Genomic DNA, 24,930 nt, shown 5'->3' with positions numbered 1-24,930 from the left:
CCTCCCATTCGCCACCTAATTTTCAAGTATCTTTGGGAAGTTTTCTAAGCTTTCTACAGTGAAGACAGTCACAAAATACTTATTCGACATCTCTGCTATTTCCTTATTTTCCATTATCAATTTCCCAGACTTCCTCTCTGGCGGACTAACTCTAGCTATGGTTACACTTTAACAAAAACAGAATGACCTGGAAAAACTCAGCAGGTCTGGCAGCACCAGGTTATTCCAGACCTGCTGAGTTTTTCGAGGTAATTCTGTTTTTGTTTTGGATTTCCAGCATCCGCAGTTTTTTTGTTTTTTATCTCTATGGTTACACTTTTCTTATTTTCCTCTTTTCAGCCCTGAATATACTCAACAGTGGAGCATCCACAACCCTCTGGGGTAGAGAAGTCCATAGATTCACAACCCTTTGACCTTTCTCTTCAAAGTTTCTCCTCAAGTCAGTCTTAAATGATCGGCCCCTTTTCCTGAGACCATACCCCTGTGTTTATGATTCCAAAGAGAGAAGTAGAGGAAAAGAAAGCTTGGATTAAGAGAGAGACAAGAAAAGTAAAAATAAAAATCCAAAGATAAGCTACTGGCTGGAGGAATGAGACTCCACAGTTTCTATTACTCCTTTCCAAGCTAGAGTTTGAATGTTATTGCAAGAATATAAATCTCATCATTGAAAGGTCCCTTACGCTGTCATATACCAACTGTAACTTTTGTATTTAGTATGCAAATGCAGTAACTCCTTGAAATTCAAGGTTGGGTTGATGTTGAGCTGCTGTTTCTGCAAGTAATTTTGTGGCAATTTGCAGTTGACTGCTTCACACATTTTTGGATGATTTACACACTAATAACAGCATGTGTAATAAACTCACCATTATTTTCTCAGCAAACTCTAGACTGATATTTATAGAATCATACAGTAAGCAGGTGGTTATATTATACTTTCTAGTTAAAATTATCATTTTCCAGCAATGGTGTGTTCTCCTAATGGGAAGCAAAATATAGCGTACGGTTTCTGTACCAATAAATATTACTAGCATTAAGCTAATGCCATTTAGTCATGAGATTAATGCAATAATTTCTATAATATAATTGATAAAATGCACTGATATTCAAAAAGATCATTTAAGATAGCTGTTACTTCAATGTAATTGCAATAATTGCAAAATTAGCAATAGAAATTGTTTAGGGTCTGTAATTTTTATTGTCTAGGAAAATGTCAAATTGTATAGCCATACACCTTCAGCATTGGGGGCAGAATACTGCATTAAAATATTAAGAACTTTATTTAAACAGCTTATAATACAAAATGCTTAGTTATGAAAATGAGTGGTACTGTTCTCCAGTGGCTCAGTGAATTTACCCATCCAGACATCTCCAATTCTTATGTTGAGCTAGCTGACCTTAGCCAGGAAAATGGCAAGGACTCCATCATTGTTGGTCTCAATGTCCCTATGGCAAGAGGGTAAAAATAGTAATAGTCTTGATCATGATTGGATTCTTACTAGAATTTTTAATGTGTGAACATCAGGTGAGTACAGATTAGGTTTGGTTGCGACCACCCATATGCTCTCTCGCTCGCTTTCTCTTTCTCTCCCTTGTGGTGAATATCGCCTGACTCTCAAGTGTCAAATTCTTCAAAGAAATTTAGGCTACTTTGGAAAATGGTGTGCTTGCCTTTATAAACATTGATTTATTTAGCGTCATCGGGTCATAACGGCACAGAAGGAGCTTATTCAGCCCATTGAGTTCATGTTGGTTTTCTGTGGAGCAATCCCAGTCAGTCCCATTCCTTTGCTCTATTCCTGTAGCCCTGCAAGTTTATTTCCAATCCAATTTCCTTTTGAAATTGTTGGTAGGCTCTCCTTCCACCATCTTAATAGTTCCTCAAATACTAGTGAAGGAATGTTGGGTGTACCTCAGCTTGGGTTAGAAACTTGTTCCAATGTCATAAACTTATATTCAGGGTTGTCAATCTTTCTGAAGCTGTTGGTCAGCTTTCAATAAATTTCTAGGTTATTGTTCAGTGCAACTTTCCCCAGAAATTCTCTAATAGCTTTGATAACCTAATCATTTTCAATATTGACATGAGTTTTATAATGAACTTTGAACGTTAGGGAAGACAGTGGCATAGACTGGACAAGTAATCCAGAGACCACGGCTAATGTTCTGAGGACGTGGGTTCAAACCCCACCACGACAGCTGATGGAATTTGAATTTAGTTCATAAATCTGGAACTATCTTCAGTTGTTGCCTACATGTGACTCCAGACCAATGTGGCTGACTCTTAAATGCCCTCTGAAATGACCTAAGGTCAGGGGCAACAAATGCTGGCTTTGTCAGCGACCTCCCATTGTAAAGGATTAAAAAAAAAGTCTTCTGTCTAACCTCTTAAAAACGGCCAGTCTAGGGAATATATATTCACCTGGAGATGATAGTGCTACAACTTTGTTAATCTTGCAAAATGGCCAATTTTGATAGATGGTTGACAATAGTGTTAAATAGTATGTTGCCTTTTTTTTTTAAAAAAAAGGAATTTCTCTTTAAAGCTGCTCAGACTATTCTGTATACTATATCATTTGTCAGCCAAGTGTGTGTACAGCTCCCAGGCTATGATGTGTTATTAAAATGTTCAATATTTTAGCAATATGCAAAACAAGCTAGTTTACAAAGTGACAGAAGTATTGAAAGTGTTGTAATGGCACCAAATCAAAGGTGAGATCCATTCTTTTTGTTCATCTACAAGCAAATGTGGCATCATCCAAACGTGGAATCAGAAAAAACTGCCCCTTTAAGCTTTTTCAATCCTGCAATACATATGTGACATGATCTCCTGAAACCACGCTGCACTCAAACATTGCAGTCAATTTTTCATTCTGGATCCACACTATAACCCTTTCAATCCTTTACATATGCACCACACCCCCACCTCCCACCACAAGCTATTGTCACCAGTTCTACTATTTCACACCAAAAACTTTGATTAACATGGTTCTTTCTATGTTGCAGTTTTTATCACTTACACCAGTCTTGAAAGTCAGGTTTATTTTCCCCTAGAGCACTCTAGTTAAGATATGCCATTAATCAAAGTCATGTTCAGGCCAAATTAACGTTGATGCCAGAAAATTTCACCAGCACCAAACTGCTGCTGCATCCCCACTTCATATGATTGCCTCCATCACACAGCCTCCCTCAATGAAATAGTGTGTTCATGATAAGCCTTCTGAGAATTTGAAGTCCCACAGAGTGGTCCCAAGTATTGCTTGACCCTCTTGCAGTAATGCAGGCCTCTAATCATTTTGATTTGAGCTCTGAAGAAATCTGCTTATCAAAAGACAGGTTTCAGCTTGGCAGCTGCAGTCGTTAGGGCCCGGGTCTCTGTTCTTATTTTCTCCAAAAATGGATCAAATTCTCTTTTTGGTCAAAACTACAGCAGAAGCAGGGTTTCAAATGCTGGAAATATGGAAGAAAGTCGAAGTGCTGGAAGTGAACAACAAGTCGTCAACTGTAAAGAGAAAAGATGGATAATTGTTTTGGTTAGAGACTCTTGCTTCCAAAGACACCTCTCATCCATGCCTCCATTGACTTTCAATTGTGAGTGACCTCTAGAGGCAGCATCCTGCACTTGAAGGGCCTATCGTTATCCTCAGATGTTCCAGTACCTGTTTTTTGCAAAATACTATCACAAAAACTGATGAGAATATAGCGTTTCATCAAAATGGTTAAATTCCAGACCTGTTTTCCTTGGATCAGGCCAGGGATGACCACCTATAAAATATATGTCATAACAGAATATCTTGTAACTTTCATGGTCACTTTCATGGAAAGTGTTGCAGGGGTATTATTCTCTGGTGGTTCTATTTTCACAATTGTCTGTTGATTTGTATGTAGAATATGAGCTGTGCTGCAAGGAAAATAGTTTCAGCTTAATTATATTCCAAGTCTCATATACATTTCATGGAAAGAGCAGGAAAAATGGGTTCACTGAGGTCACCATTAAGAATGATACTAAAACAAAATATTGCAGATGCTAGAAATCTGAAATAAAAACAAAATGCTGGAAATAGTCAGCTGGCCTGGCAGCATCTGTGGAGAGAGAAACAGTTAACTTTCAGGTTATGACCTTTCAACTGGACAAATTTAGACATGTACAGGTTTCGAGTAGAAAAGAGTACCTCTGTAATAGGGTGGAAAGCAGGCAAAATTAAATGAAGAAAGGATGATGGTATAAGACAGATATGGGTTATGGAACCATTAAAAAAACAAAAGATAGGTCTAGAGGAGATGTAAATGGGAAAAGCGTAATCATCACCAACAGCTGCCGTCTAATAAAAAGAGACCAGATGTTTTGAACTGAAATTGTTGAACTCAACATTTAGTTTTTTAGTTTTGAAGGCTGTAAGTTGTCTAAGAGAAATGTGAGATGCTGTTCCTTGAATTTATGTTGAGCTTCATTGAAAAAGCATAGGAGGTTGAGGTGGGAATGGGCGCAGTCAGAATGGCAATGGGGAGGAGATGAGGCCAACAATTTCAAATCATAACCTCTGACCCCTTCTGCCTTTTTGTTTTTGGACGGCAACTGTTGGTGATGATTCTGCTTTTCTCATTTGCACCTCCTCTAGACTCACCTTTTGTTTCTATCCTTGTCCTGTTACTATCTCCTTGTGCCTTGCACCATCATACCTTCTGTTATTTAAGCCTGCCTTCCAACTATCACTTTGGTTCTTCCAAACCCACCCTGCCACCCCTTTCCCTCCCTCTGTCTTTGGTTAAAACTTGTTGCATCTCTAACTTTGTCCATCTTTGACAAAAGGCCATTGGTCTGAAGTTTTAACTCTGTTTCTCTCCCTCTACAGCTGCTGCCAGTTCTGGTAACTGTTTCCAGCATTTTCTGTTTTAATATGTAAGGAACGATGTTTCTTGTTTTTCGGGCGTTATTATCTTGGAAATATCAAGAAATTGTATTATCTTAACATGATAAATGTTACAATGATTTAGAGAAACATAGTTGTTAGATTCCCCTGTTGGGCAGTAAGTACAGAGTGTGATATTCTGGTGAGCCATAATAGGCCTGGAAGATCTCAAGCTCACTCTCCTGTCTATGCTGGTTTAGCTAATCTCAGCCAGAGCAGAAATTGGGGTGCGATAGTTGGCCTCAGCATTCCTGATACTGGGAGGGGGAAATAAGCTAGCATTTCTGTTCAGTGTCTAGTGACTCCAGCTGTACAATTTGCATGCATGGATGTCTGGTAAGCACGTGATTAGCACAAACACTGGTGCCCATTTTTTCCCTTAAATGGTTGAATAGCTTGACCGTACTCTGTTTAAATTCACTCATAATGACTTATTGGGAAAGTACCTCAGGGAAGTCATAGAGTCAGAGCGTAAATATTTCAAGGGAAGGGTATGAAATGATATTTTTAGTTTTGTGTACAATGTTAGAGTTTGAGGCTGAAGAAATTTAAAAATGTTTTTAATCCAGTTTCAGGCGATATACAGAGAATGAACCGGAACTACTATTCCACAAATTAATTTTTTCTCTCCACGCCACTCTGCAGAAATAGCCAGGTTCTTTTAATGTCGATAACACCGGCTGATAACAAATGAAAATTGCCGCATAAACAATTTCTGCCATTCCATTTTGTAGCACATTGACCAATGAGTTTATTAATCTACCCTTTAAAACATTAAGGGCTTGAGTCTGATTTATCAAAGGTTTTTATTAGGCAATGAGTTCTTATACTTGTAAAAATATGATCAATCAAATCAATCATCTGCTACAAAATTGATTTGTTTAAACTGTAACCATCCGTTCAGAAGTATTGTACAGTTAAAGGGGAAGATCCCACCTACATGAGAAATTATAACATCAATGTGAAAAGTGTGTTTTGAGTGAATTAATTATGCAGCATTGTCAGAACTTAACAGGAAATTTTCCCTCCCACAAAAATGGAAATGTTTCATTATTTTGGAGCCGGGTGGTAGGGAGGAGGTGTGTGGTAAGACATCAGCCTCTTGCTGGAAATATTATTTTCTAATTGTTGATTTCAACAGGAAGAATATTTTTAATTAACTGCTGAATTTGCTTGGTGTCATTTTAGCATTGGGAAATGATGGTAAGACTCCAGTTAGTTTACTGTTCAAAACTTGATTGTTAGTAACACTTTGAGAGGTACATTTTAATACCTAAAATATATTGATATGAAAATGAAATAGCTGCAAGTCATAAATAATTGATATGGTCAATTAAACATGCTATTACTCATAAATCCTTTTTTAAATGCAATGTTAGAAATTACAATTAGATGAATTGTGCATCTGCTCCAAGTGTTTAGTACATACTGTTCTAAAATGTGAAACAGAATGTTTTAATGGTACCTGGAGTATGTTCTGTAATGACCTGGAGTATGTTCTGTAATGACCTGGAGTATGTTCTGTAATGACCTGGAGTATGTTCTGTAATGTTTTTGAATGCATCTATGAAAGGTGTATTTCACTCTTGTTCAATACAACATTTATAATTTGTCTAATTTTCTGCGCGGTAGTATATGAGATAATGAAGTGGGTGGACTTTGGCAGAGGGGCAAAACACACATTTGGATCTTGTTTAGTTGTGAAAGGTCCGAGGAATACTCTGGTACAAAATTTCAACACTCGGAGTCCAGGTGCAATATTCAAGTGGTTCCTTTATTACGCATGCGGGGAGCAAACGCTGGGCACTCCAGGCGCTTCACCGAGGTTTCAAATGAGCAGAGTTTATATATCTCTTACTATCAGTTACAACTTATTCTCTCTCCCCTTGTCCAGTCCCTTCCCACCTACATCCGTGATTCCTCTGATACCCTACGTCATATCAACAATTTCCAGTTCCCTTGCCCCAATCGCCGCCTCCACCATGGATGTCTAGTCCCTCAACACCTCCATCCCCCACCAGGATGGTCTGATGGCTCTCCACTTCTTCCTCGAACAGAGGCCCGAACAATCCCCATCCACCCCTACTCCCCTACTCTCTTGCATCTGACTGAACTTGTTCTCACACTGAACAATTTCTCCTTAAACTCCTCTCACTTCCTCCAAATAAAAGGTGTGGCTATGGGTACCCGCATGGGCCCCAGCTTTGCCTGTCTCTTTATGGGGTATGTGGAACATTCCTTGTTCCAGTCCTACTCCGGCCCCCTCCCACAACTCTTTCTCTGGTACACCGATGATTACTTCGGTGCTGCTTCATGCTCTTGTCTGGACCTGGAAAAATTTATTAATTTTGCTTCCAATTTCCACCCCTCCATCATTTTCACATGGTCCATCTCTGACACTTCCCTTCCTTGACCTCTCTGTCTCAATTTCTGGTGATAGACTGTCCAATAATATTTATTACAAGCCTACCGACTCCCACAGCTACCTCGACTACAGCTCCTCACACCTCACATCCTGTAAGGACTCCATCCCATTCTCTCAGTTCCTTCACCTCCGTCGCATCTGTTCTGATGATGCCACTTTCAAAAACAGTTCCTCTGACATGTCTTCCTTCTTCCTTAACCGAGGTTTTCCACCCACGGTGGTTGACAGGGCCCTCAACCATGTCCAGCCCATCTCCCGTGCATCCGCCCTCAGACCTTCCTCTCCCTCCCAGAAACATGATAGGGTCCCCCTTGTCCTCACTTATCACCCCACCAGCCTCTGCATTCAAAGGATCATCCTCCGCCATTTCCAGCATGATGCCATCACCAAACACACCTTCCCTTAACCTCCTGGCGGCATTCCGCAGGGATCGTTCCCTCCGGGACACCCTGGTCCATTCCTCCATCACCCCCTACACCTCAACCCTCTCTCACAGCACCTTCCCATGCAACCACAGAAGATGCAACACCTGCCCCTTTACTTCCCCACTCCTCACCGTCCAAGGGCCCAAACACTCATTTCAAGTGAAGTAGCATTTCACTTGCACTTCCCTCAATTTAGTCTACTGCATTCGTTGCTCCCAATGCGGTTTCCTCTACATTGGAGAGACCAAAGCAGACTGGGTGACTGCTTTGCAGAACACCTTCAGTCTGTCTGCAAGCATTACCCAGACCTCCCTGTTGCTTGCCATTTCAACACTCTACCCTGCTCTCATGCACCCATGTCCGTCCTTGGCTTGCTGCATTGTTCCAGTGAAGCTTAACGCAAACTGGAGGAACAGCACCTCATCTTCCAACTAGGCACTTTACAGCCTTCTGGACTGAATATTGACTTCAGCAATTTTAGATCATGAACTCTCTCCTCCATCCCCACCCCATTTCCGATCCCCCCCCCTTTTTTTCCAATAATTTATATAGATTTTTCTTTTCCCACCTATTACCATTATTTTTAAATGTATTTCCCTCCATTGTTTTATCTCTACCTTTGAACCCCACCCCACCCCCACTAGGGCTATCTGTACCTTGCTCGTCCTGCTTTCTACCCTTAATTAGCACATTCCTTTTGATAATATCACCACCTTCAACACCTCTTTGTCCTTTTGTGTGTGACATCTTTTGGTTGGCTCCACCTATCACTGGCCCTCTATCCAGCTCTTCTTGTTTCCCCCACCACCCCCCTCTTAAACTAGCTTATATTTCACCCCTTTTCTGTTTTTCCTTGGTTCTGTTGAAGAGTCATGTGGACTCGAAACATTAACTTTGCTCCTCTCCACAGATGCTGCCAGACCTGCTGAGTTTTTCCAGGTATTTTGTTTTTGTTTTGGATTTCCAGCATCTGCAGTTTTTGCTTTTATCTTACGACTTAATGGTATTCGTTAGACAAAGGCCATAACACAATGACCCCCACCCCCCCCCGGCTCACCGGTGGGCTGATAATTGTGTTCCTGTACAATAATTGGAGTGCAGAGACTGGGCATTATCTATTTTGAAGATAGCTATCAGACGGTGCGAAATGGCCTTCCCCATTTCTTGATTGAGTTATCCCGTGTCCCTGCCCATGTGTCTCCCCTTTCCTAATTGCAAATTTACAGCTGAGCCCTTTGTACAAGTTTATAGCTTTCATGTAAGGCTGCAACTGTTTGTGTATACTTTGGTGCCTTAGCTGCTGGTCCTGGCTAGTACTTTAAAATAAATCCAAATTTTCTGCATCTTCAGTCCCCCCTTTTGGGTGCATAACCATTAGGTTAAGCTAGCCAATTAATCTGCGTCCGATGATCTTCTTAATGTCCGAGACTCCTGTCTTTCCGGTGGTGCGCGGCCACCAAGATGAGAGGCTGGGACCCTACTACATTAGTATTGTGTCCTGTGCCAGCAGCCGTTGTTGCTCTTTTAACATTATTTTTACCCTATGTCTAAGGGCTTTCTTCTTACAGATGCGACATGCTGCAATTCCCCACGCCAATGCTAACACTAGCTGCTCAACGATGCGTATATGAGAGATTATTCTTATCCAGGGATATATATCCACATTCAGCCCCCAGTCCCACACTTGCTCCAACCATGTCGGATCTCTCAAATTGTTCTTCCGTATCATTGATTAGCCTTTTAAACACCGCCTGTAACATGTAATACTGTTTCATCACCTTTCGTAAGTCACCTTTAATCTTTGTCAAACTTTCAGGAAGGTGGGGAATTGGGGCCTGCTTAGGTTCTTCATACTGTTCCAGGGTATCGTGGAGTGTGTTGGAGGCGTTGACTGAGACCTGACCCCTTTGTTGGACGTACACCATTCGCTTGTGTCCAAAAGTAAATGGGAGCCAGGGTTTAAAGCAGAAGTTGGGTGGTGATGTTGCAATGTAGGCTCCCGTATATGTATGACTGCTCAGTAGCTGTCACACAGTATTCCCCCTTTGCCTTGTATCCTGAGCGGGTGTGATGGTTTTCTCTGTGGGTAATTTCTAACATACAACCCTCCGTTTAGTTGTACCCACATTTGTCCAGCCCCCCAGTTCCGACTGGATGGGAGCAAATCGTGAGGCTACCTTTCCTCCTGCACCCGCTCAGTGATACCCCGTGTATGCCCTCATTCTTGCGTATGGGGTACTACTGGAGGGAGTCATTGTCTCAGATTAACCCAATGTTCTCCACTTGGTACTGAGGGTACAGGCCTGTGCCTGCTGTGACTGAGGGGATTGCCAATACCATGCCTATCATCTTCATTTGGTTTGTGGTGCACTTCTGAATCACCGGATACACACCCTGGTCATTCCTTTCAACGTACAGGCGTCAATGCCGCCTGGGTTCTTGGCCATCCCCCGCAACCGGGTACTGTTGATCCAGCCCGGTACCTCCACCTTTGGATCTGGGCCAGATTGTGTCTTAATTACCCAATCATCCACTGGCCATAAGCATGGCACAGCTGGCTTTTTTGGGTGCTGCCCTCATGTCTTTCCTCCCTTTCTAATAATTGGTTGGTGGTTTTAGCATGGGTCTCTATAATTTGTATGCTTTCCAGTAGAGATGCCACACTCTTGCCCCCTAGGGCCGCTGCTGTCTCACCACCCTTTGCTGCTCTTATGAGCATCTGCCTCATGATCCTTTTAAGATTCATGACCTCGGAGTTGATTCCTTGAATGTCGAGAGATTTTACCAGAGAAGTCCCTGTGTTCACCCCTGTCAGTACATTGTTAACTAACCCTCTCTTCTGGCGGTGGAAAGCAGCACGTCCCCTGAATCTAGAGGCGCCCATGGTGTCAGCTGCCTGATTAATCACAGCCTTACTCAGTAATTTGTATAGTTTTCGTAGGGGCGCTTGGTTACTACAATACTCAGGCAGTTGTATGCCTGCCAGGTTCACAATTGCCGGCACAATTTCATGTTTAATATTATCAAACAATAGTTCACCGTCCGTATACAGTACCAGTTTGTTCTGTGGCCCAGGGGTCATGTCTGGGCAAGATGGTCTCTGTGGTGTCGTGTGTCCTGTGGTGGCGGGGTGGTGTTAGTCCGGGGTCCACTGTTGTCATCAACTCTGTGTGCTTGGGCCTCAAGATCCAATGCCAGGTATCTGTCATTCCCAAGCCCTCCTCCCCAGGGCAGTGACCCCACTTGTTGTTGTCCTGGGGTGTGAAGGTAAATTGCAAAAAAAATCTCTCACATTGTACCTGGACCTGTGCCCCCTTTGCACTTGTCCAGGGTCCATCCGAATCATCGCTGATCTGGAAGCATACTGGGCCTTCATTTTTCCATTGGAGTCCCATTCCCATATGCAAGCTCTGCCCTAGGCTCTCTCCATCGCTCGTTCCAACGGATAGTTGCATAAGCCCGGTGCCACGCTTGAAGAGCATTGACCTTTTCGTTGTGACATTCACACCTCCTTTCACGCAATATCCGTTGCTTATATTCTTGTAGTATAAGCCCATACCGGCTGCTGCTTCATGGTTTACGTTCTGTATGCAGGTGGCTGTGACAGCCAGGGCCCTGGTAATGATTATCGACACTCAGCTTTTTTCCATCTTGGTGTGCAGGTTACCCGGTTATTGTTACATCTGTAATGAAGCATTCTGCTGGTGATGACCAGGGGTTAGGTTGTATATAAGAGGCAGCTTTCTCCTTTTCACCCCTCCTTGTGCACAGCCGACGGTCACCCTCCCTGTAGTTGAAGATTTCCCCCTTTGTCTTTCAGATGGCCAGTCCTCCAGATTGGGAATGAATCCTAAACCACTTGGCTAACACAGTATGGACTGTTCGTTGCCCATTTTCCCCCCACTGCCCGGTAATTCAGTCTTTCTTACTTACTGCATACCTTTTCAGTTGCAACCAGTGTTTCCACCTATCTTTTCCCTTCATATCGACACAAACACATGAATCACTGGTCAAAATAATTTCATACAGTCCAGTCCATTTTGGGGCAAAATCTGGTTGGCTAGTGGTGATTTGAACAAACACCATGTCTCCAACCTCAGTCGGTGGTGATGGGGGCCCCCCTTTTGTCCTCTCTGCTAAATCTCTGATAGCCTGTTGGTCCTTCATTTCCTGTTGTAATTCCTTTAGCTGTCCATCCAATTGCTTAATATAGTTTTTAATTTTATCTCTGATGGGTCCCATATCCTCGCTTCCGGTGGCTATGCCCTCCTGGTCATTAACTAATAAAAGGGTTAACCCAGTTGTCCTGCTGGGGGTAGCCCTCAGTTGCATCAATATGCAGGGAAGCACATCCACCCATCCCCTACCAGTTGCTGTGATTGCCTTTCCAAAAGCGTTTTTTAATGTGCGGTTCCTGAGCTTTGTGGATGGTAAGGTACGTAAAATTTCTGTATTACCCCTAGCAGCTCATATGTCCTTTTCATAACACTGCCCATAAAATGCGTTCCTTGATCCAAATCCATCTGTAAAGGGACTCCCCACCTTGGTACTACTCCAAAAGTGAGAATCTTTGCGACCATGGTGGCACTGCCGTCCCTGATGGGGAAAGTCTTCAGTCATCTAGTGAACTGGTCGATTATGACCAGGCAGTATTTCTTTCCCCTGCTGTCGGGAAGGGATCCCATAAAATCTATCTGTAGGTTTTCTCATGGGCCCTTGGGGTGCGGCTGATGTGATAACCTTAATTTGATCGGTCTGCTCTACTTGCGCCTTTTTGGGGCTTATCTTAAATCCAACATTTTTCAGTGTCCTTAAGACTACCAAGAGGGCTCCGATGTGGCCCTTTTCTGATTCTGATGCTATTAGGATATCATCTACATATTATGAGATTGTACTGTTGTAAGACTCCACGTCGCACTGACTCAGCTTCTCACTCGTGACCCGATGGAAGATGTTCGGACTGTTGTGGAATCCCTGTGGGAGCCTCACCCATGTATACTGTCTCCCTCCTACTGTGATAGCGAATTTATCTTGGGATTCCTGGTCCACTGGTATCGACCAAAATCTATTGGCTACATCTAAAACTGTAAATATGTTATGTTCGGATTTTTACAATTAAAGCAGACCTCGGGTTTAGGGAAGGCTGTTGCGGTGGCCACCATTTCAGTGGGGTCTGTAACCTCCACTGCCAACACCTTTATCTTAGTTTTCCCTATGTGGTTATCTACACCGTGGACCATCTTTCCAGCTCATCATATGTGTTCTTGTCTACTAGCCCGGTGTTTAGGATTGCCTGGTGGGCCAGGCTAAGGCCATCCTTGTACAATTGCATAAACTGTACATCGTCTCGGTTCGGTGCAGCTCCTACACCCCCGTAGTTACAATATGCCTCAAACTTCCGATTGCCATTTTCATGGGCACCCTTGCCCTTTTCTTGTTTTGCTCTAGTCACTATATTCCAATTAACTGGGGCTTGCCCTAAGACTTGTGCTATTTCTGCTCGAAAGGCTCGGAAACCGGCTTGCTGCTGTGCCTGATCTGCCTGGTTGTCCGGGCACCAGGGGCACATACTCTATCATAATTGGGGCCATGAGATATGGGGGTGCTCATTCCCAACCTTCTTCCCGTTGTTCCTCATATCCTGCTGTCTGTTCCACCAGCCCATTCCAATCTACATTATCTGTGTATTGTGGAGCTGCTGGTAGCTGTGTTAAAAGCTGGCGAAACTGACATGAGAATTTTTGGCTGTACTAGCTCTTCACTTTGGGATTTGTTGGCCAACATTCTATTTACTTTCTTTCTTAACTCTACGTGCTGTCTTAACATTAGGATCCATGCTTCATCATCTTTGTCTTTTTTCTGATTATCCCACCATTTTCTCCGATCAGCGGGTGAGTCAAATGGGTTCCAATTATTATTTATCATTTTGCCTATCAATTTCTTATTTTTGTCAGCCAAATGCCGTGTCAGGGATCCCTCTGGTTCCCACTTGAGTTTGTCACTACTGGCCAGCTCTGGGTAAGACAGTCGGGGTATAGTTGTCGTCAACGATACTGTTCTTACCTGGGTCCTTTCTGACTGAACTCGTCACTTGCAACTAATAGCGGATGTAATTATAACAATCTATAATACAAGCGTTTCTACCCCACCCTTGCCACCCCTTGAACTATAGCCTGGAGCCTAGGTTTCGGATACGTGGGGCACCTGACACTTCCTGGGTCTGCACGGAGTCGGATTTATTATGAATAAAAATATACTCACGCTGTGACTCGTCCCGGTTCCCTGTCGGTGTCCTGCGTCCTTTGTACCCTGCTCGCAGCGCCAATTGAAAGGTCCGAGGAATACTCTGGTACAAAATTTCAACACTCGGAGTCCAGATGCAATATTCAAGTGATTCCTTTATTACGCATGCAGGGAGCAAACGCTGGGCACTCCAGATGCTTCTCCACCGAGGTTTCAAATGAGCAGAGTTTATATATCTCTTACTATCAGTTACAACTTAATGGTACTCGTTAGACAAAGGCCACAGCACAATGACCCCCCCCCCCCCCCCCCCACCCCGGGCTGATAATTGTGTTCTTGTACAGTAATTACAGTGCAGAGACTAGGTATTGTCTGTTTTGAAGATAGCTATCAGACAGTACGAAATGGCCTTCCCCCTTTCTTGATTGAGTTATCCCATGTCCCCACCCCTGTGTCTCCCATTTCCTAATTGCAAATTTATAGCTGAGCCCTTTGTACAAGTTCATAGCTTTGGCTGCAACTGTGTATACTTTGGTGCCTTAGCTGCTGGTCCTGGCTAGTACTTTAAAATAAATCCAAATTTTCTGTATCTTCAGTTGAAACAGCTAGTTCTACTAAAATTTAATAACACTGTCCATGGTTTAATTTACAAATTTGGAGATGGCTTGAATTTTCAAATTTATGAGAATCACAAAGCTGATAAAATACTTGTCAGAAGTACTTGAATTTTGTGTTTGGAAAGTTTGTTAAACTACTGGAACTGTTGTCTCTATTGTAATCTAGTTGATATTCACCATCTGCCATGTTCTGTCTGTATTAAGCACTGACAGAAAGGAAGCATGAAAATAGCACCTTTTGCTGATTGCCAAAGCTTTGAGTTGCTAAGATTTGTAATATGGAATCAATCTACTGAAAGGAAAGCAATTTAGCGTATAAATCATGAAGCCTAACCAGAATGCAATAGGAATGTGCTCAGGTTAGGGGCAAATATAGATCTAAACTTTTTGGTAAATACTGGCACTCATCAAATTAACTATAAAATTTAGTCATTAGAACTCTTCCTGTTTTAGACACCTGGGGCTGGAATTTGGTAGGTGGGACCTGGGTGCAGATGCCCCACCCCTGTTTCCAACGGATCCCATTTTTATTGGTTGGGGAAAAGGGTGTTGGGGCATGAATCTCAAACTGAACTCAGTAGGACCATTTGAAATCAGTGCTGAGTTCAAACAGACCCAATTTTTGCTGTTGCAAGGGCCTTGACCTGCAGTGCAGGAGTCGTGAATTGAAGGAGGAGACTCTTGAAGTCATCTCCATTAATTCAAAATTCAAGTAATTCTGACAAGTATTAAATCAACTTTGTGATTCTCATAAATCTGAAGTTATTTAAATCCCCAGCACTTTAAAAACAAAAGAAAACTATGGTGAAGCTGTCAGAATTTAATAAAAAGTGTTGTTGGAGTGCATTGATTATTGGGCCATATGGTGTAGCTTGGAAAAAATTGCTATCTGTTCCTGCGGTTTCAATAGACTTCATTGTTGACATTTCCCAGTGGCTGTTATTACAGCTGAGCCCATTAAGAATGTTTAGTTGAGTTTCAAAATCTCTGAAAGCACTCAAATCAGAAGGGGGGGGTGGGTTCATATTTGATTGACAGTTGAATAGAAGTTTTTTTTTAACAGATTGTCTATCTGAGGGGATTTAAAACCTTTGGATTTCACAAATGAGATTTTTTAAAAAGTATTAAGTGTAAGTGACAATTCTATTAGATTGTTACAAGTTTAATTTTTTTTTCATTTCCACATGGCTCCTGAGGTCTGCCTATTGTAGATACTGGGTGAGTGGCTATGGAGGTGGCATGGGGAGCATGAAGTGCTGTGAGGGTGTGGGTGGGTGAGGGCTGGAAAGCCTAACAGCCTTTCATAAAATTGGGACGAAGTCGGAGAACCAAGGCAGACATTCTAACCTGCACTGGCCTGCCTCTGTTGCCGCCCAACTCAATTATGCCCCTTTCCCCCTCCCACCACCACCCCTCCAGCAAAAATCGTATGTGGCGCAGCCTTTTATATTGATATGGGTGTGCCATGTCGGGAAACTTCCCGACTTGAACTACTGCCTCAGTAGCAAAAACCTAGCCCCTGTTGCCAGCATCTGGCACACACTCTCAGCTATAACACCAAATGTAATCTATTCAACCTTGGCAGTGTACCTCAATACCAATTTCAGAGGAACAGCTGTTAATTAACCTGTGCAATTTTTTCCATCTTGCACACTAGCCATCCTAGTGTTTTTAGAGCAGAATGCCAGTTTATGCCAAATGATGAACAATTTTGTGCTATGGGTGGCTTCTGGATTGTCTAGCCAAACTCATTTAATCTAAGATCCTTGCAGAATGTGGAGACAGACATTTAATGTTCCTGGATTTGATTCAAACCCTGATGCAAAATCTGAAAATGAAATGACTCGTAAACTGTGTGCTCCAAGTGTATCTGAAACAACATTTGCTTTCTACTGTGCTTTCTAACTCACTTCAATATGTAAGTAGTTGGTTGCATTGTGCAGAATGCTTAAAATTGTAGGGGTTCCCCTTTTCCCTTAGAGAGCCTCCCCAAGTTCGTGACAACAGATTCATATGGCTTGAACAGAATGACCATCGGGACCGGTTTCTTATAATTCACAATGGCTTTATTGAATCACCCACAACCCCACAGCACAAAACCCCAAAAATGTAAAACAACCCGTCCCCAGTACCCGACGCGAAGTCACCACGACTTGAGCTTAAACTTACAAAAATGCTAACTCCACAAGGAGTCCCTGTGACTCGGTTTAAACTTACAAAAAAAAGGTAAAACACCATGTCTTGTCCTGAAACCTTAAGAAAAAACCCTCAGACCAATATTGCCAAGTTATGGCTGAAACAAGTTACCAGTTATCAATAAAAAACACCGAATCCTTGTCCCAAACCTTCACAAAACTCTCAGACCAATATCGCTATGCTTTGACTGAAAGTTACGACCCCCAACATGGCTGGTCTGGCCGGTGTTGAATGTAGGCCTGAGTCAAGGGTGACCTGCCCTGATCCTTCTTCCAACCACAGCCCAGATACTCAGATGTGCTCTTATTATAATAATTTAACTCAGACATGTCAAACGTATTTCCTGTTATTCCAATATCCATTTAGTTGATTCCACGCAAAATCCAGACAAATGTCATCAGCTCCTGCTAGTTGAAACAATATGGGGTTTTTCATGGAAGGTGCATCCAGACAAATATTATCAGTTCTCATTGTATGAGCAATTCTCCTGCTGTTTGAGGTGACACATTAATATCACCCTGACTCCGATGATGGTTTGAATGACCCTATCTCCAGTACTATTGTCTGTAGTGCAGACCTTAGTCACATAATTCCTTGAGTGTATTGTATTGATGATATGTCCTTTATGCCATTATATTGGGTAATTGGACTTCTTGACTGCATGAGTCAATGGCAGGTAACAGCATTTCCCTGGTACCATGTTCCCTGATAGTAGTGAGTCAATGCCCAAAACTTTTTTTTAACTAAATGTCTGAACTAACCCCTTGCTGCCCAGCCCTGTACTGCTGACTGCAGCTTGGCTTTTGTAATTTATAGTTCCGATCATGGGGTCAAAACATGTCCTTGGGTTTCAAGTTATATTCTGTAAATTTCCCATTTGGAGGGGATTCCGATCCTACAAAACTAACGCCAAGGCTAGAGAGCCTAACACTCTACTGATTGCAGAATGCTGCCATCTTGCTTAATGTAATATTCCTGATATCGTGAAGTTGTAAACATTTTGGGGATGCTAATATATATCTACTTTTGAGAGATGATATTTCCAATGTAACATTTGTGGTATCTGTCCTTCTCTAGATGATTCCTTTACATCATGCATATGTCAGTGCATATTACTTTAGGTACATGCCCATCAATTGTTGTGTGAAGCATTTATTGAAATTACAGTATAAACTTAAGAGTTTTTCTAGTCTGGGAAAAATCTTCCACTGAGCTATGTAAATAATTGTTTATACACATTGTTATTAGCATATATTGTTAGGAACTAGAGATAGCTTAAGTAAGTTGTATGTGTATTTGTGTGTGTTAGGAATAAGGTATATTTTTAAGTTTAATTTGTATTCCTGTATTTGCGTGTCAAGAAAGGGGAGAACTTAAGTTTTAGTTTCACTTTAAAAGATGCCTGCATTTTGATAAGGTTTTATGACAATTGGAGGGAAGTTAAAGCAAACACAAGGTAGGAAAAATCTTCTGTTGCCTAGCCACAAGGGTCCAGAGAGAGAGAGACCCACTGACACAGGAACCGAAAGCAGTTTGAGTTCAGTTAGTGATTATGTTCTAAGGTGGAGGAGGCAGTTTAAGTCTCTCTCTAGCTATCTAGACATACAGCAGATTGCTGAGGAAAATAAGTCTAAGAGTCTTAGATGAATTGCTCTAAAGTTAAAATAACAGTAAATGTTGAGTGAGTTCTGGATCTCAAGGGGCATATCAAGTTGTCAGCAGTCTACCGGGTGAGGGAACTGCAGGGAGCAGGTCCTAAAGGAAAAACAGAAAGGTCCCAAAAAGCCTTTTAAGTCAAAGGACATGGACAAGAATCTGGAACAAGACACTGTTCAGTGGAAGTGAAAACAAGAAGCAGAGGAAGACTCATGTTTAGGAACAAAAAGCTGAGGGAAGCAGACTCGAGGCAAATTAGGCTTGCTAGAAACCACGAGATTCGAGGAGACAGCCGAAAGGTTGGTGACTCCTTACTATGGGCACGTGAAGCAGTGATGTTCTGTTGGCATGGCTGAGTATTTGAGAGAGTGCTTGGAAGGCAAAGCTTGAATGCACATAGCGATCCAGGGGAGAGGAACATCAGAAGAAGAATTTGAAACCCTGGAGGTGGACCCTTGTCGAAGGCGTCCATGAGAGAGCGTCGATTGAGAGAAGCTTCCAAAGCAGGTTCTTTGAGAGTGGAGGTTGGAAACCCCCATGTGAAAGTTGGAATTCAAGTGAGACCGGTTGCTTCATGGTGTGACAAGCGTTTGGGGGGAGTTGATGAGAGATCCATAGCATCTCTTTGGGGTGGCATCTCTTACTTGGTTTCAGAGTGTGGTGTGTCTGACTACAGGTCACCTATTGGTTTACATGGACTGTGTATTTACTGCCAACATTAGAGTATAAGATAGCTTTTGTAACTTGTGTTATACTTACAAATCTGTACACGGCTGTAAAGGTAAAGTTGTGGTTGAAGGATGTTGTTTCATGTTTAATAAATGTTTTCTTCTTTAGTTAAAAGTTCATCAGCTGACTCTGGTGACTCTGTTTAGGAGCGTTTGGGGGGAGTTGATGAGAGATCCATAGCATCTGTTTGGGGTGGCATCTCTTACTTGGTTTCAGAGTGTGGTGTGTCTGACTACAGGTCACCTATTGGTTTACATGGACTGTGTACTTACTGTCAACATTAGAGTATAAGATAGCTTTTGTAACTTGTGTTATACTTACAAATCTGTACACGGCTGTAAAGGTAAAGTTGTGGTTGAAGGATGTTGTTTCATGTTTAATAAATGTTTTCTTCTTTAGTTAAAAGTTCATCAGCTGACTCTGGTGACTCTGTTTAGGAGCCACTCTCCATGTTTCTAAACAAACAAATAAAAGTTAGGATCTATCAAGGTGGGTTCCACCCTGCACCTGGCTTGTCCAGTAGTAACATCAGCTGGGATCATAACAATATGCATGCATTATGTAGAGTATCAAATAGCTGTGGTTGAGTGCATTCAAAGACAGTCTTTGCAGCATATACAGCAAGCTGCCAATTTTAGTTAGCACCTATTTCTGAAGATAGAAATTGGGCTATGACGCTTGAAGAAAGAATCCCTTTTTGGTCTTTTTGCTGCTCAAATCCAGAGCATAGTTTACAGTATTGATTGCATACCTAGACCTTTCCCTAATGGTTTTCAGCTGGGAAGAAAATACCTGTTGCTGATACTTAAAGCATCTTTGTTTTATGAAATTGAGGAATACTCTTGACTCCATATCTTAATGGTTTGGATGAAGGCTGTGTTTTTCTTTGTAACATTGTGATTCTTCTTCGAAACCATGCTCAAATAGCTTAAATACTCATGTCACAGTTCGTATCTGAATAATAGCCACGAATGCAAAGAAGTAGTCTAAACGGTGTCTCTGAAACCATTCACCACAAAGGAGTATTTCAGGGAAGGGGAGAAAATTGATAAAAGAATAATGACACATCTAGTAAAATTAATTTAACAACATCTAGCAGTAACATTCAAACCAGTTGGATCTACCTTGACCATTAGCCATGATTTAATTGAATTTTATAGCACAGAATTGTACAGCCTTAGTTCTATAAATCAGGGTGCAAAAATGTGGCTACATTTCACTTAAATGAATTTTTTGAACTAAGTTTCACTTAATCCAAAATTTGATGCGGTTAGAGCAAGTTACTTAGTTATTGTTCACTGAATAAAGAGTTTTAATGGAAAGACAAAAATGAAATGCACTGTCATGTCCTGATTTATTGAAAATGGGTGTTTTAATCATATAAAGAGTGAATTTACATTCTTCATTAAATCTTTTAAGATTTTTGATTTTATACAAAAGTCAAGAATGGCATATTAATTATGATACAGGACTGGTAACCCAGAGACCTGACCTAATGCTCTGGAGACATGGGTTCGGCAGCTAGAGAATTTAAATTCAAATTAACCTGGAATCAAAAATTAGTTAAAGTAATGGCGACTCTGAAACTACCGATGCGACATAAAAACCCACCTGGATCATTATTGCCCTTTTAAGGAAGGAAGTCTACCATCCTTACCTGGTGTAGCCTACACGTGACTCCAGACCCACAGCACTGTGGACCTTGGCAAACCTCAAGATACCAGATGTATTTTGGGTAGGCACTTCAAAATCCATCACCAAGAGCTGCTCGGTAGCACAGCTGCTGGCTGAAGGATGTAACTGCTGGTCTGGGCCTGCATCAGGTGATGAGAAAACCAACATGAGGAAAAAATCTCTTTGAACTCGATCTCGCCAATCTACTTGTTGCAGATGTATTTGTCCATGACAGTAGTGATAGGAATGACAATCATATAATCCTTGTGGAGACGAAATCCTGCCTTCACACTGAGGGTACTCTCCATAAAGTTGTATGGCTCTGCCACTCTGCTAAATGGGGTAGATTCAGAACAGATCCAGCAGGTCAAGGCTGGGCATCCATGTGTCGTTGTGGGTCATCAGTAGGAACAGAAATATATTCAACCACAATCAAAACCTTGTGGCCTGGCATATCCTTCATTCTACCATTACAATCAAGCCAGGGCACCAACCCTGGTTCCAGTGAAGAGTGTAGGAGAACATGTCAGGAGCAGCACCCAGCAAATCTAAATATAAGGTGCCAACCTGGTGAAACTACAACAGAGGACTTGCGTGCAACAATGGAAGGCGCATCCTATAGACAGAACTAGAAATGCCTCTAACCAAGCTATTCCAGGACAGTTGGAGCAATGGTGTCTATCTGCCAAATTGGAAATTTGCCTGAATAGACCTTGTCCACAAAAAGGACAACTCCAATCTGGACAATTACCGTCCCATAAGTGAAAGGTGTCATCAACAGTGCTACCAAACAGCACTTGGTCATCAGTATCCTGCTCAATGATGCCCAGTCATTACAGCCTTATCCAAAATGGACAAAAGAGTGGAATTCTAGAGGTGAGGTGAGAGTAACTGCCCTTGACATCAAAGCAGCATTTGACTAAGTATGGCTCAAGGAGCCCAAGTCAAATTAAAGTAAATGGAACTCAAGGGAAAAGCTCTTCTCTCCACTGACTGGAGTCATACCTATCCCAAAGGAAGGTGGTTGTGATTGTTGGAGGCCAGTCATCTCAGCCCCGGCATATTGTTGCAAGCATTCCTCAGGGCAGTGCCCTCGGCCTAGCCATCTTCAGCTGCTTCATCAATGACCTTCCCTCAACCATAAAGTCAGAAATGGATTTAATCTGTGTTCAATTCCATTTATAACTCCTCAGATACCAAAACCATCTGTGCCTGCAGGCAGCAAGACCTGGACAACATTCAGATTTGGGCATATAAGTGGCATATGACATTTCTGCCACAAGTACCAGGCAATGACCATCTCCAACAAGTGAGAATCTGACCACCTCCCCTTTGCATTACCATTGCTGAATATTCCCACCATCAGCATCCTGGTAGTCACCAATGACCAGGCACTTAACTTGACCAGCCATATTTTGTTTTAATTCTTTCATGGAATATGGCCATTGCTAACTAGGCCCATTCCTAATTACCCCTGAGAAGGTGGTGAGCTGCAGTATGGGTAGGTACACCCATTATGCTGTTAGGAAGGGAATTCCAGGATTTTGACCCAGCGACGGTGGAGGAACAGCAATATAGTTCCACGTCAGGAGGGTGAGTGGCTTAGAGGGGAGCTTGCAGGTAGTGGAGTTCTCATGCATCTGTTGTCTTTGTCCTTCTAGGTGGTAGAGGTCATGGGTTTGGCGGGTGTTGTTGAAAGAGCCTTGGTATGTCCCTGCAGTGCATCTTGTAGACGGTGCACACTGCTGCTATTGTGTGCCGGTGGTGGAGGGAGTGAATATTGAAGGTGGTGGATGGGTTGCCAATCAAGCGGGCTGCTTTGTCCTGTATGGTGTTGAAGCTGCACTCATCCAGGTAAGTGGAGGGCATTCTGTCACACTCCAGACTTGTGCCTTGCAGATGGTGGACAGGCTTTGGGGAGTCAGGTGGCAAATAACTCACTTCTGAATTCCCGGCCTCTCACCTGCTCTTGTAGCCACACATTTATATGGCTGGTCCAGTTCAGTTTCTGGTCAATGGTAACCCCCAGGATGTAGATAATGGGGCAATCAGCAATGATAATGCTATTGAATGTCAAGGGCAGATGGTTAGATTCTCTCTTGTTGGAGATTGGTCACCGCCTGGCACTAGTGTGCCATGAATCTAACTTACCATTTATCAACCTAAGCCTAAATGTTGTCCAGGTCTTGCTGCACATGGACATGGGCTGCTTCAATATCTGAGGAATCGCAAATGCAGAACATTGTGCAGTCATCAGTGAACATTCCTACATCTGATCTTATGATGGAGGGAAGGTCACTGATGAAGCAACTGAAGATGATTGGGCCTAGGACACTACACTGAGGAGCTCCTGCAGTGATGTCCTGGGAGTGAGGTGATTGACCTCCAACAACCACAACCATCTTTCTTTGTGCTATGTATGACTCCAACCAGTGGAAAGTTTTCCCCCTGATTCCCATTGATTACATTTTTGCTAGGGTTCCTTGACGCTGCATAAATACTGTGGATACAAGAAGAGGTCAAAGATTGGGAATTGTGCCTGTCCAAGGCACGTCAGGAATGTGCTTGAATCGTCCCACTTAGCCTGAGTGTAGCACCAACAACACTGAAGAAATGCAAGACTATCCAGGACAAAGCCCACTTGATTAGACCTCATCCACCATCTTAAACATTCACCCCCTCTATCACCGGTGCACAGTAGTGGTGGTGTACCATATGCAAGATGCACAGGAGCAACTTGACTTTGGCACCTTCCAAATTTGTGTTGACCCCCAACTAGAAGAGGAGGGGCAGCAGGCACTTTGAAACACCACCAAGCTCCACTCCAAACCACATACTCCCTTCCTAACAGCACTATAGGTATACCAGCAGCACATGGACTGCAGCAGTTCAAGAAGGCAGCTCGCCGCAGTTCAAGAAGGCAGCTCGCCACCATCTTTTTTTCAGGGGCAGTTAGAGATGTACAATAACCTTGCCAGTGGTGCCCAAATCTCATGAACAAATAGAAAAAATGCCCTCTTGTTATAAAAGGGAAAACTTCTTGTTTTTCTGGATTAACTGGAAAAATGGCATAGGATGAAATAAAATGGCTGAAGAGCTGTCTTCATCTGTGGTCTTGTACATGAGCATTTAGCTCACTTTGAAAGTGAAAGGTGTTCGGTTGGCTGTATGTAATACGTTTCCTGCCATTCACAACTCTGTGAGCATGTACAGAAATCTTGGTAGTTATTCCTGCAGGTAAATGATTGGAAATTGCTGAGATGGGTTAGAAATTGTTGAGATGGGTTAAAAGTGAGCAAGTAAATGAGGTATATTTCACTCATTTTGAATTTTATAGCTAGGTATTATTAGATTTTACCAGTGTGTCATCCCCAGTTGTGTTTTTAAATACAGCCGTTTCTATTATAAATGTTTCAGTTGCAGTACATTAGAGCGGCATTAGTGTTGCAAATTTGTTCCTGTCATTCATAACATGCATTCCTAACTAAAAAGTAATGCTGAAGGACAAGTACTTTCTCAGAAAGTGGGGCTATGACAAAAGATAGGCATTTCTGTTAAATGATTGCATTTGGATTATTTCCAGCTGAACACAAAACACATGGTATGCATCAGTTACAGCTAGGCACTTTTACAAGTTCCTGAAGTTATGGCCTGATGTGTTAAAAGCATGGTATACAGATTTACCGGCTTGGTACCTGATCATTGTGAATTGAATTACGCTTGTACTGAGATGGCCACTGTCATGGGATGGGGACCTACCTATCTTGCATATCATTTAGAGTTGAAACTGAACACTTTTAATTAAACATGCATGTTCCCACAGTTGTAAGTGAGGTAAATTGCTTATAGGCAATAGAAAGTCTAAAAGAGTTAAATGCAGCAATTTCTTGCAAGGTATCATGTAGGGCTGTTTACAGTATATTTGGCAGCCGTATTTGTGGGGCAAATGCCGTTTTGAATCCTGTGAATTTTTGTTCATCTAAATCTAGTTGAGGAAAATAATTTTTAATTATTTTTATTTTGGGATTTTGTCTTGGCTGTGTTGCATAAAAGTTGCACTC

The 24,930-nt window shown here is 42.3% G+C and overlaps 1 protein-coding gene and 1 long non-coding RNA gene across 6 annotated transcripts in view; one reads left to right on the top strand and one right to left on the bottom strand.

Moving 5' to 3' along the window:
• The window catches only part of phf21ab (PHD finger protein 21Ab), a 356,360-nt gene that overhangs the window by 257,426 nt on the left and 74,004 nt on the right, over nucleotides 1-24,930 (top strand). The window lies entirely within an intron of this gene.
• LOC121283095 lies at nucleotides 1,176-19,319 on the bottom strand. Its single transcript, XR_005944185.1, has 2 exons — nucleotides 19,226-19,319; nucleotides 1,176-3,496 (listed from the first exon to the last, which is right to left on the bottom strand). It is a non-coding gene; the product is annotated as an uncharacterized LOC121283095 (long non-coding RNA).

Source organism: Carcharodon carcharias, chromosome 10 (genome assembly GCF_017639515.1).
Source record: "Carcharodon carcharias isolate sCarCar2 chromosome 10, sCarCar2.pri, whole genome shotgun sequence".
Taxonomy (NCBI): domain Eukaryota; kingdom Metazoa; phylum Chordata; class Chondrichthyes; order Lamniformes; family Lamnidae; genus Carcharodon; species Carcharodon carcharias.
The sequence above is the reverse complement of the archived record's forward strand: the minus strand, read 5'-3'. Positions and strand labels throughout refer to the sequence as shown.